At 38.2% G+C, this 13916-nt stretch overlaps 1 pseudogene; it reads left to right on the forward strand.

The window, feature by feature from the left end:
* Window positions 1-13916, forward strand: part of LOC139043584 (centromere-associated protein E-like) — an 85004-nt pseudogene that overhangs the window by 50653 nt on the left and 20435 nt on the right.

Below are 13916 nucleotides of genomic sequence, written 5' to 3' on the forward strand. Positions count from 1 at the left end.
CTACCAATTTTGTTTAAATGTCTCTTAATTATGAAGTGATTGGAAACAAAGCAACTAAAAATTGCTCATAAATGCTAAGAAACTATTGAAACTGAGAGAAAATGTTTCAGAGAAGACAGCTATTTTCTTAAATATTCAAAATTTTTTAGAAAAAGCAAGGCTAAATTATAGGAAAGGATAAAGCGAACAAAGCTATTTTCAACCCTTCTTTAAATCTATTCCTCCACATCTCGTAAAGCGCTACCTTCTTCCTCAAGGCTTCAGTCAGAAGTCTGGCTGTCATCCCTACTAGTGTCCGTTCCTCCTTGCTCACTCTCTAATCCAAGACCAAACCTTGTTGATTTTAAGGTGTGTTTGTGTGAAATCCTCTTTCCTCTCCACATGGCCAACACCCGAATCTGAGCCACTATTCTTTCTTTCCCTGGCTTTCTGCAATCTCCTCCTAACTGGTTCCCCACATTCATTCTTATTCTTCTCTAATTCATTCCCCATTCGGAACCCAAGTGATCTTTTCTTCTTAAAGCCGTTTAATAGCTTATTGTTACTCTTGAAACGAAGACCAGAATCCCTCATATGGCCTGTGAGGCCCTGGATCACAGACCTGGCTGGTCTCTGGCCTTATTTCAGCTCCCTCTCCTCCTGCTCAGATTCCTGCAACTCCAGTCTACTGCTCTTCCTCATCTCATGGCTTTCACATGTTCTGGTCTCCCTACGTGCAGTATTTCCATACCCTCCTTTGCCTAACCATGGCTCTCATCCTTCAGATCTCAGCTGAAGATTTCCATCCCCTAGGAAGTCCTTCCTCACCACTCACAGTGGGTTAGGTTTGTTCTTAATACCCTGGGAGAACCCAGCACATCTGTTTGGTAAGATTTGGCATAATGTCTTTCTCCCTAAAGTATAAGTCTCAAAAAAGCAGAGATCGTATAAGTCTCATTTACTATTTTATCTCCAGCCTCTAGTAGGGTACTGATAACACAGTGAGCCCTCAATAAATAAATGTTAAATATCTGAATGATGGAAGAGTAGAAAGATTGCTCTATAAATGAGCCATTGAATCCTGACTTAATTGTTTTAGAAAATATCCTGATTTCTTTTCCTCTAAAATAAAATAAAGTATCTTTGGATATCAATTGTGTTGTGATTCTCTTAAGATCCAAGAGGCTCAAGACAAACAAGAAGAGTCCTGCAATATGAAAGAAGAAGACAATGAGACTAAGAAAATAGTGAGTGAGATGGAGCAATTGAAGGAGCAACTCCAAGCCCGAGAGTCAGCACTACTAAGAACAGAGGTGGAAAAGCTCAGGTGGTCTGAGAGACTTCAGGACAGTCGCGATGACATGAACTCTGTAGCCAAGGAGAGAGATGACCAACAGAGGCTGCAAGAAGTTATTCTGTCAGAAAGTGACCAACTCAAAGGAAACAGAGAAATAATGGCTAAAGTAAGTCTCACCCTTTTCCCCATGTGTGTGGTTTTTAAATAGTTTGGGAGCAAATATTTTCCTAAAAACTAAACCTTTGGAAAAAGGAGTTAAAATGTCGTGGTTATAGTGTTTCTATACATTTCTTACAATTTCCTTTAATAATAAAGCACCTAGAAAGTGAAGAGGAACTTGGATTTGCTCGTGGTCACCTGAAAGAACAGGAGGAAACTATTGCTAAGCTGAGAGAGAATCTTTCAGAGAGAGGAACCGAACTGTCGACCTCTCAAAAGGAATTAGAAACAAACAATGAAGAATTACAGAAAAAGGTAAATTGGGGGTGAAGGAACAGTGGGAGAAAACCTGAGGAAGGTACCTAACTGAATTGCACAGGTTACTGTGTACATTCTCAATTGTTGTGGAAAGCATCCTGGGTTTTTTCCTTTAAAAAAAAATATATATATATGCATACAGAGGCCAGCCTGGTGGTTCAGCGGTTATGTTCTGTGGCATGTGTCCCACATATAAAGTAGAGGAAGATGGGCATGGATGTTAGCTCAGGGCCAGTGTTCCTCAGCAAAAAGAGGAGGATTGGTGGCAGATGTTAGCTCAGGGCTAATCTACCCCCCCAAAAAAATATATATATTATATACACACAGACACACACACACACACACACACACATAAACACACATGTTTTATGTATGTGTGTATTTTGGCTACTTAACTTATTTTATCATTATTTTAAGATCCAAGAGTTTCATGAGGAACAGGAACAGTTTATTAGCATCGAAGAAAACAGTGAGACTCAGGAAAAAATGAGTGAACTGGAACAATTAAAGGAGCAACTCAAAGCTGAAGAGTTGTCCCTACGAAGTATAGAAGGCGAGAGGCTTGAGTTGACTGAGAGACTTCAGGAAAGTCAAGAAGAAATAAAAGTTATAATGAAGGAAAGGGATGAACTGAAAAGGGTACAAGAGGCCCTTCAAATGGAGAGAGACCAACTCAAAGAAAACATTAAAGAAATTGTAGCTGAAGTAAGTTTCCTTCTTCTAACGTTTTTTGGATATAAAAATGGGGTTAAGGTGCTGACAAAGATGTTCACTATTAAGTTTTACTAATTTTCTTCTGATGATAAAGGGACAAAAAATGAAAGAGGAACTGAAAATTACTTATGTTCTTCTGAAGGAGTACCAAGAAACCATTAGTACAAGGAATGTTTCAGAGAAGACAGATCAAGGAGCAAATATTCAGAGAGATTTAGAAAATTCAGATGCTGAATTACAGGAAAAGGTAGGTCTTGTTTTGTTAAGTTGGGGAATGATGTCTGATTGTAGTGTACCTCAGATCCCTGTGGAAGAAAACAGTACATACAGTGGACTAAAATGTAAAAGTGATTACCTTTTTTTTTTTTTTTAAAGATTGGCACCTGAGCTAACATCTATTGTCAATCTTCTTTCCTTTTTTTTTCCCTCCTCCTTCTCCCCAAAGCCCCCCAGTACACCGTTGTATATTCTAGTTGTAGTAGGTCCTTCTGGTTGTGCTCTGTGGGACACCACCTCAGCATGGCTTGGTGAGTGGTGCCATGTCTGGGCCCAGGATCCGAACTGCTGCAACCCTGGGCTGCCGAAGCAGAGCATGCAAACTTACCCACTCAGCCATGGGGGCGGCCTCAAAAGTGATTACCTTAATGTAGTAACAATTGTCTTTTTCCTAAAGATCTCTGCCTGTGTCCTAACTTGTTTTATGATTTTCTCAGATTCAAGAACTTCAGGAAGAAGAATATCAGCTTCTTAAGATGAAAGTTGTCAGTGAGATTCAGGAAAAAATGTGTGAAATGGAATACTTGAAGAAGCAATCTGAGGCTCAAAAGTCAACTCTGGAAAATATAGAAATGGAGAACGTAAGGTTAACTCAGAGACTCCAAGAAAACCTTGAAGAAATGAGATGTGTTACAAAAGAAAGAGATGACCTTAGGAGTGTGGAGGAGACCCTCAAAGTAGAGAGAGACCAGCTCAAGGAAAACCTCAGAGAGACCATAACCAGAGTGAGTTACCATCTTTCCCCATATAGTAAATAGGACATTTTGTCCTACAAGAGCCGTGGGCAGTAGGGTTGGTGGGAGTGTAAAATTGGTCCAACGTTGGGGAAAGCTGGAGGGGGCACATTTGGTAATATCTTCCAAATATTTCTGTGAGTTTATTCGTTGACCCAAAAAGTACAGTTGTAGCTATTTATCCTGCACACATTAGCACAATTGTCAAGGATATTTGTAGAAGGATAGTCATGGCAGCAAGTTGCAATAACAAAATAAAGCTAACAAAAAAATAGGAAAAATTCTAACTGTGCATTAGTAGCAACCTAATTAAATAGTGCAGCACATTTGGACCGTAGAATCCGGGAACAGATAGAGGGTGCGGTGCAGCACGGCACTGATCTGGCAGCATCCTGTTGGGGACAAGGGTGAGTTGTGGAGTGGTGTATTTAGCATGTATTGACTCCTAAAAGTAACTTAGAGGATAAGGACTGGGAGGAGTAGGGAGGGAGGGTAATCTTCTTACCCTGTAGCTTTCTACATACTGTTTGAATTGTATTACTCTGAATGTACTGTTTTTCTGTCTCTAAAATAAAGGACCTGGAAAAACAAGAAGAACTCAAAATTGCTCACATGCATCTGAAAGAACACCAAGAAACTATTGATAAACTCAGAGAAGTTGTTTCAGAGAAGACAGATGAAATATTAAATATGCAAATACATTTAGAAAACACAAATACTGCCTTAAAAGCACAGGTATTTTTTTAAAGTTGTTATCTGAGTAGCTGAGAGTTTGAATCAGGTCTTTTGTGTAAAGAAACAAGATATGAGTTAGCCTAAAATTGGAGACAAGTAAAGATTTGCCTATTAATTTAGAAACTATTATTTAGCTTTTTATCAAATCTATCTATATCATAATTTATTGTATGCTTATCTCAAGATCCAAGAACTTCAGGAGAAAGAACATCAACTTCTTAAGGCAAAAAATGATCTCAAGGAAAATATGCATCAAACAGAGCAATTGAAGAAGCAATTAGAGGCCCAGAATTCAACTCTGGAAACTATAGAAACAGAGAAGTTCAAATTGACTCAGAAACATCTTGAGAACCTTGAAGAAATAAAACTTGTTGCTAAGGAAAGAGATGGCCTCAGAAGAGTGGAGGAAACCCTCAGAACGGAGCGAGAGCAGCTCAGGGAAAGCCTGCGAGAGACGGAAGCTACAGTAAGCGATACTCCTTCCCTCCCTCGTGAGGAAGCGTGGGCTTTGCTGACAGCAGTGAGCCCTGCTTTCACATGATGGTGCTGCTGGTGTGAGTGAACTGATAGAAACTTTTAGGCACGTAACTTGGTATTGTTCTTGAAAATTGTAAATTCTGTAAGCAATATTTTCTTCATAGACTTTATCCTACATGTATACTTAATCAATTGTTAAGATAAAGAAATATATATATACATACACATATATACACCACAGTGTTGTTCATTGTAGCAATTTGTAATAAAAAATGGGATACAATCTGAATGTCCATCAGAAGGAAACTGGGTAAACAAGAGCAATATGTCAGAATACTATGCAACACCTAATAAAAGAATGGAATAGATTTGACCGTCCTAATATGGAAAGCCCAGAATGACTCTTAGGAGGAAAAGCAAGCTGTAGAATAGTGCACATATAACATGTTTGCCTCTGGAAAGTGGAAGCAGGCTGTGGGAGGTGGGGACAGGGAGGAAAAGCTTATCACTTTCTAACAACAAAAATACAGAGTAAGAAGTAATAGTTTTATTATTTTTACTAAGAAAATATGTTATTTTCATTAAAAAAATACTAACATTTTAACATTAAGATATGTCACTGTTCTCAAAATTTCTCTAATGATGAAGAATCTGGAAAAACAAGAGGAACTAAGAATTGCTCACATGCATCTGAAGGAGCACCAGGAAATTATTGATAAACTCAGAGGGATTGTTTCTGAGAAGACAGATGAAATATCAAATATGCAGATGGATTTAGAAAATTCAAACACTAAATTACAAGAAAAGGTATGGGGGGAGGGGAGGGTTATTTGATTGGCTGTCTGACTTATTTGTGCCTATAATCCTCTGGGGATATGAAATAGTTTAGCCACATTGGAAGACACGTTGGCAGTGTTTACTGACACTGAACATGTACATGCCTGTGGCCCAGCGATTATAGGTATGTACCTGAGAGAAAAGAACGCATACTTCCACATAAAGATATGTACAAGAATGTTCATAGCAGCTCTAATCATAATAGTGAAAAACTGAAAACAACTCAGATGCCTTTCACTGGGAGAATGGATTTACACCTTGTGGTTTATAAGTTCAAAAACAGGCAAAGTCACCTAAGATGACCAAGGTCATGATAGTGGTTGGCTGTAGTAAGGGGGCACACAGGAACTTTTTGGGGTGCTAGAAATGTTCTATATTTTAATCTGGGTTGTTATTACATAGATGTAAACATATGTCAAGAATAATTGAACTATACACTTAAGATTAGTGCACTTATGTGTATATGTACATGAGTGCATCTATATACATGTGTATATATGCACAAGTATATATATGTATATATATGTACACTTGTGTGTATATGTACATATGTACACACTTGTGTGTATATTATATATACACTTACGTATATAATCTCAAAAGAAAATAAATTCTGTGTGGAATTATGCAGAATATTAATGAGTGACATTAGAAGCCTATTGTCTTAATCAATTTAGAAACTATTCTTTATACTTGTCTTAAAAACCATCTGTATCCTGACATGTTATTTTATGATTATCTTGATAAGATCCAAGAACTTAAGGCAAATGAACATCAGCTTTTTAAGTTAAAAGAAGATGTCAGTGAGACACAGAAAAAAATGTCCGAGATAGAGCGATTGAAGAAACAATTCAAGGCCCAAAGTTTAACTCTGGATAAAATAGAAACGGAAAACTTAAACTTGGCTCAGAAACTTCATGAAAATCTTGAAGAAATGAAATCTGTAATGAAAGAAAGAGATAATCTAAGAAAAGTGGAAGAGGCACTCAAACTGGAGAGAGACCAACTGAAGGCAAACCTACAAGAAACCATAGCTAGAGTGAGTTATACTCTTTCTTCCTGTCCAGCACACATATTTTTAATACAAGAAGCTTCCTTCTCTTTTAAATAAATGATACTGTTGGTGAAAAAGTAAATGTTATAGCCTTTTAGGGAGACAGTTTGACAATATCTTATTAAAAATTTATCAGCATATACGTTTGTTACAGCAATTCCATTCCTAGGAATTTATCCAACCAATATATTCACACATTTGGGCAGAAATACAACAGCATTCACTGCAGCATTGTTTGTGGTAAACAAAAGCTAAAAGCAATCCAAGTGTCCGCCATAAGGCACTGGCTAAGTGGGGTTTGTCTGTATAAGGGAACACTAAGCATAAGAATGGGACACTTTTTCTGTGACGTTGATCTAGAAGGGTGTCCAAGGGGTCTGAAAGGAGAAGAGCAAGCAGCCAGTTCAACAAGGAGCAGGACTAGGATGGGCGAGGTGAGGGACAGGGTCTGTACTCTCTATCCTTCCATACTGTTCTGATTTGGGGGTGGTGTGTTGGTGGTTTTTAACTGTGAGAATGCATTTTTTTACTTTAACTAGTTCATCATTAAGAAAAGATAATGTGCCTTTATATTATCATATTTCTCAATTTCTTCTAATAATAAAGGATCTGGAAACACAACAAGAACTGAAAATTGCTCGTATGCATTTGAAAGAACACCAGGAAACTATTGATAAATTCAGAGAGAGAGTTTCAGAAAAGACAACCCAGATTTCAAATATTCAAAAGGATTTAAATAAGGCAAAAGATGAATTACAGGAAAAGGTATTGTTGTTTTATTCTTTTGGGAGTAGTTGTGTCCAAAATTATTTGTAGACTCAGCAAGGAGATAGAAATAGATATATAGACATAGATATGTGCTTGTATGTAACAAATAGACTATTTTCCGTCCTTGAAGGAGTTCTGTTTGCATTCTAACTTGTTTTATAATTATCTCAAGATCCGAGAACTTCAGAAAAAAGAGCTTCAACTTCTTAAAGTGAAAGAAGATGTCAGTAAAACTCATTAAAAAATGAATGAAACGGAAGGATTGAAGAAGCAGTTTGAGGCCCAAAATTTATCTATGCAAAATGTGGAAATGGATAACTTACACTTGACTAAGAAACTTTATGAAAGCCTTGAAGAAATAAGAATTGTAGCTGAGGAGAGAGATGAGCTAAGGAGCATAAAAGTCTCTCAAAAATGGAAAGAGACCAATTCAGAGAAACCTTAAGAGAAATGATAGCTAGAGCGAGTTCAGAATCTACCCCTATCTAGTAACTATTTATAAGAAACAAGCTTTTTTGAAAAGGGTAGCAATGTTTTTACTTTTTTTTTCCGGGAAATTTCTACAAACGGAGGATAATGGGAAAACTATTACTATAACTTTTCACACAAACAGGCAAGTACAGTTTTAAAAGAAGCTAAAATCTATTTCAGAAAATACCATTTTAATTCTTTATTTTTAAGAAAAAATTTGTTAAATAAGCAGACTATTTTCTTTAATGAAATTTTAAAAGAGTTTTTAAACCAAGAAATAGCATTATTCTCAATGGAGAAATAGTTGAAGGATTCGATTTACAAAAGATTAAATAGCCCATCTCTCTATCTCTACCTGATAGGGTTAGACGTGGGCTCTTGTTAGTGACATTAGAAGGGAAGAAGGCAAGATGAATACAAAAAAAGAAATTGAACTGAATCCTCTAAAAAGTAATGTAAACTTCAGATCAATAAGAAAGTTTATGAAATCTATAAAAATCTTTTTCATTCTCATATTTCAATAGTGAAGAAAGAATAAAGTGGAAAACAGTATCATTTGCAATCTCAATAGAAACATCAGACACTTGGGAATCATATTTATGTGGACCCTAACTAAATTTATAAAGAGATTTAATTCATTCAACCAATAATCATTGAACAATTAGTCTTCTGGGTACTGCAGTAAATAAGATAAACAAATGGGAGAAAATGTTTTGTTTTGTACTTGTAGTCAGAAATACAAAATGTAGGCAGGGTATGAATTTTCTGGTCCAAGGTGCTGGGAAGAATATATGAATGGAGCTTGGAGCACCATGGACAGTACAGACAGTCATGCTAGCATGTTTAGTTGGCAATAATTATTCTACTGCAGAGATCTGGAAGAGTAGGAACCAGAGATAAATCTAAAACCTAATTTGCAGCTATGAAGGTTACAGGAACAGATTCTGTCTCCAAAAAATATGTGGTTCTCCCACTTTTTTCCCCAATGAGTTGAGGTTACTCACTAAAAGACTTCATGATACTATTATTCATTTTCTGACCATTTTTTACATTTTTTTGTGTTACAAGTATAATATTTGATTCCATTATTGAAATAATGTACAATGTGTAATTGAAAAAGTAAATGATTAGACATTATATATGAATGGAGTTATAGCTGAAGCCTTGTTTATTTCTTTCCATCCAAGCAGGACCAACAGAACATCAAAGAGGTATTAAAATATGAAAAAATGTTGCTATGTGATGGAAAACAGCACCTTACAGAAAGCCTGAGAGAAAAGTGCTTTAGGATAAAAGTAAGTGCCCCTGTTCAAATTACAAATAAATATTGGGGCCCTTCCAAAGGCCTGTGGAGTCACAGGCACCTCTATGGAATGAATAGATAATGCTCAGTATTCTTCTAAACTTCATAATCTAGTACAGATATGTGTGTGCATACATGCATACATACACAAACAAAACAGTGGGGTTTGGGGCCGGCCCTGGGGCCAAGTGGTTAAGTTTGTGCTCCCGCTTCGGCAGCCCAGGGTTTCCCCAGTTCAGATCCTGGGCACAGACATGGCACCGCTTGTCAGGCCACGCTGAGACAGCATCCCACATAGCAAAACCAGAGGCACTCACAACTAGAATATACAATTATGTACTGGGGAGGCTTTGGGGAGAAGAATAAAAAAGATTGGCAACAGATGTTAGCTCAGGTGCCAATCTTTGAAAAAAAACAGTAGGGTTTATGACTTTGAGGCTTCACTGGAAAGGTGGTATTTCAGCAGATACCTGAAAGGAGTCAATGGTTGAGACATACAGGTATCTGGTGGAGAGCAGAACAGGCAGGGAGAACAGCAAGGACAGAGCTCCTGAAGCAGAAGCTGCCTAGTGGGCTCCAGCAACATCAACAAGGGGGAAAGCTAATGAGAAACGAGGTCAGAGTTAACAGGAGGAAGCAGGCTGTGGGGCTTTTAAAAGACTTTGGGTTTTACTCTGAACGAGATGTGGATCCACTGGAGAGTTTTGACCACAAGAGAGACATGGTCTGACTTACATTTTAAAGGGATAGCTCTGATTGTTGTGTTGAAAATTAAGTGATAGCAGGAAGACTATTTGAAAGACTAATTTCAGTAATCATGCGAAGATGGTGATGGCTTGGCCCAGAGAGGTAGTAGTGGAAGCAGTGAGAAGTGTGTGGATTCTGAACATGTAGTGAGGGTAAAGCCAACAGGATTTACTGTCACCCCTATTAGAACACAAGATCCCTAAAGACTTCTGTGTGTTGTTTATGGCTGCATCACTTAGCACAGTCCTGACAGAAGTCAGCCTTCAATATGTATTTATTAAAAGTACAAATGAATGACTAGACAGTGCTGCTCCAACCATAAGGTGATTCCTCCTAAGACCAAAGGCAAGAATCCCCTCTCCAACATCCCAGATTAATGAACATCTATCTAGGTTTTCCTTAAATTATTAAAAGGAGAGCTCATTATTGTCAGAAGCCCCTTACTCTATTGTTTAGCACCCTGAACTAAATATGTTAATACCCGATTGAATGTAAAGTGTTCTTCCACCTGTGCCCTGACCAGCTTGTCACCTGTCTGGTCTCTAGAAAGTTGAGCTGCTGGGCCTAGGCCTAATGGGTGTCTGCCATACACAAGGCACTAGACTGGGTGCTTTACCTCATGAGACAGAGTTTATTGTTCCATTTATAAACAAAGAAATTGAGGCCCAGGAGGAAGTTTAGTCATTGCCCAAGGTCACACAGCTGGTAAATTGGTAAAATTAGGATTTGAAACCAAGTCTAAGTTTAAAACTTGGGTATAGAAGCATTTCTACAAATGTAATTTTATTTCCTTTAATTTATAGTGTCTGTATGTATTTTATAGGTTATATTTAGATATTATCTAACATTTTACTTAATTCCCTAGAAAACTTTGTGGAAATTATTGTAGTCTTCATTTTGTAGTTGGGAGAATGGCTCAAGGATTTCCCCAGTCAGGAAGTGACAGGGCTAGAACCTGAACTCTAACTCTGATAAAAGGTGAGAAATCTCAGATTCTAGGCAGATAATAGAACGTAGGTCATGTGATTTGTTGTCACTCGTTTTGATGCTGGCTCAGTGAGCTGAGGAGTCGAAAGAAACATTTCTTGGACTCTCAAGGTCTGGCAGTAGTGCTCTTTTATTCAGGAAGTAGCATGGAGTAGCATGGGGACAGGACCTATGGGCAGTGAAGAGCTGCAAACATGGGTTGAGGGTAGGGCTAAATTTATAAGGCATAAGTATGTGAGTTGCTTCTTTACAAGACAAAGGAAAAATTAGGTAAAAAAAGTATCAGTGCAGGTGGAGTCTGGTTATCAGGTGGTCTTATAACTTTGGGTAAGAATCAGATTGAATGAGGTCAGGATGTCCCATGCTTCTGTGAGGATGATATAGATTGGTATGTAGGCCAGGAAGCCTTGGGCTTTTCTCCCTGAGGCATCCTTGATCCTCATCAGTTTTATCTGCTCACTCACACCACCTATTGTCAACAGAAGCTAGCATTCAGCCTTGAGCTACAATACATACTAGATTGAATTCATGCAAATTTCTCTTCCAACTTTGTAAATGTTCATTCAAATCATGGATGTTTAGAAGACTAAAAGAAAATGTATCAAAATGATAACAATGGTTGTTTCTGGTTTTCTTTGTTATAGCTGTTTTATAGAGGATTAGAATTGGCCACCCCAAGATATATCTCTTTGGCATGAAGATTATTTTGGGCTGGTTACTTTCAAAAACTGCAGACATGAGAGAAACTCTGAAAAGTAGAAGTTACCCTTTGTAAGAGACATTTCCATTTGTAAGGGAAATCTCCATCTGTAAAGATGTCTCCCTCTCTGTACCAGGAAGAAGGGGGATGACCTTACCTCTAGAAACTCTTATCAATGCGGAAGGCAAGGACTTAAATCTGCATAATAACCTTACTCTTGTTTACTGTACTTGTCTGGTAACCTCCCATACTGACTCCCCCTACCCACAACATCCTCCTTTGTCTTTAGCTGAAGATGATATTTAAGGTGAGAGCTTCCACCATTTTGGTGAGTTGCTCAGTTTTCCTGGGTCTCTCCCATGTATACATGTTATAAAGCTTTGTTTAATTTTCTCCTGTTATTCTGTCTCATGTGAATTTAATTCGCTGTCCAGCCAGAAGGACCTAGAGCGTGTAGAGGAAATATCTTCCTCCCCTACAGTTTAAACTTCTTAAATTTCCACAATGATTATAATTATTTCTATAATCCAAAATCGACAATAACATTTTCTCTTTGTTTTTTATACACAAAAGTCTCAATTTATTTCTGCCCTATAGAAAGTGTTAAAGCATAAATTTTGTTACAATTCCAGAGCTAGGACTACTTATTGTTAAAGTAGAATGAATTATTAAATTGAATGAATTCTCACTGCCTTTAGGAGCTTCTGAAGAGATACACAGAGATGGATAGTCATTATGAGTGCTTAAATGGACTCTGTCTTGACTTGGAGAGGGAAATTGAAACCCAAAGAGAGCTTTCAATTAGAGTAAAAGCAAACCTCTCACTTCCACATCCACAAACCAGACAGATTCAGAAACTTCTCACTGTCAACCAGAGATGTTCCATGGAGTTCCACAGAGTCATGAAGAAACTCAAGGTACCACCTGTTTTAGTAATATCTTTGTAAATATTGCCATTAATTTCAGTTACAAACCAGTATATTTAAGTCCTGCTTTGGGAGTTGGTGTATTTGCTAATTAGTACATTTGCTACTGAATTAAAGATGGCATGGGTCTGAGAATAGCATGTGCAGGATCCTCAGTGCATCTAGGACCTGCTCATTCAACAAAACCTGAGCTCTGCCTTTGGCCTTAACAATGTGTCAGGGTGCTGGGGAGACAGAGATGAGCAACCGCTAAATCTCTCCTAGTCCAGTGGGTGAGGCAGACATTTGAACAGGTGAGAAGTGCAGTAGTGGACAATGTCCTGGAGAACAAGTTGAAGACAAGACTGGACTGGAAGCTGGGCTCAAGCAGTAAAGCTTAGAGTTCATTTTAGAGATGAGGAGGGGTCACTGGACAGTTATTTTAAGTGGTGGCAGTAATGTGATCAGGTTGCCATTGTAGAGACTTCACTACAGACAAAGAAGAAATGAGTCTGCAGGGGATGATAAGCCTGGTGGCAGAAAGAAGAGACAAGAGGCAGTTACAATTGTCCTGATGAGATGTGATGGGTGACAGTACTATGGGGGAAGGATTCATAGGGATGGAAAGGATGAAAGAAGTTAAAGAAATATTTGGCAGTTTACAATAGTAGGTCCATGTGCTTGACAGTGGAGGGAGGGGAGGGAAGTTCAGACTGAGCCCCAGGATTTGGGCTTAGCCGGGTTTGTGGATAGTGGTGCCATTAACTGATAGAAAGAAAAAACGAAAGGGAGAAGGCAGGTGAGGCAGGAGGAGAGATCTGGTGTTTAATTTGAGATGTTTTGAGATAGAAATACCTATAATGGAACATCCAGGAAGAGAAACCAAGTAGGCTTTTAGTTGTGAATCTGAGGTTTGTCAGGAGAAAAATCAGGACCACAGATAAAGATGTGGGATCCATCAGCATTTGGTGATAGATAGTACAACAGGTGTGAATGAGGCCACCCAGAAGCATAATAGAGTGAAGATAAAAGAGAACTCTGGAAAAGATCAGTTCTCAAGAGGCAGTAGCAGAAAAGAGAGCAACACATGAGTTTGAGGTTGGAAAAGTCAGAGAGATAAGAGAGAACTGAGCAAAAGTGCCATTGGTCAAGTCAGTGGTGGAGAGTGTGTCAAAGATGAAGTGGTCAAGAGTGTCAGATGCTTCAGACAGCCAGAACATGAATGAAGAGATCCCCTCAATTGTTGACAATAGAGCTTACTGGTGACCTTTGTCAGAGCAGTTTTAGTTGAGTGGTTAGGAAAGAGGCCAGATTGTAAATTGTTAAGGAATGGTGGAAGTTGAGGAAGTAGGAAGCGGTATCTTCCCTACCTAGGTAGATTGCCCCTCAGGCTCTAATAGTCTTCAAAAGCCTAACAATCAGATATCCAGAACTTATTCATGAGGTCCATAGAAC

This window comes from Equus asinus, unplaced genomic scaffold, assembly GCF_041296235.1.
Source record: "Equus asinus isolate D_3611 breed Donkey unplaced genomic scaffold, EquAss-T2T_v2 contig_3, whole genome shotgun sequence".
In the NCBI taxonomy this organism is placed as follows: domain Eukaryota; kingdom Metazoa; phylum Chordata; class Mammalia; order Perissodactyla; family Equidae; genus Equus; species Equus asinus.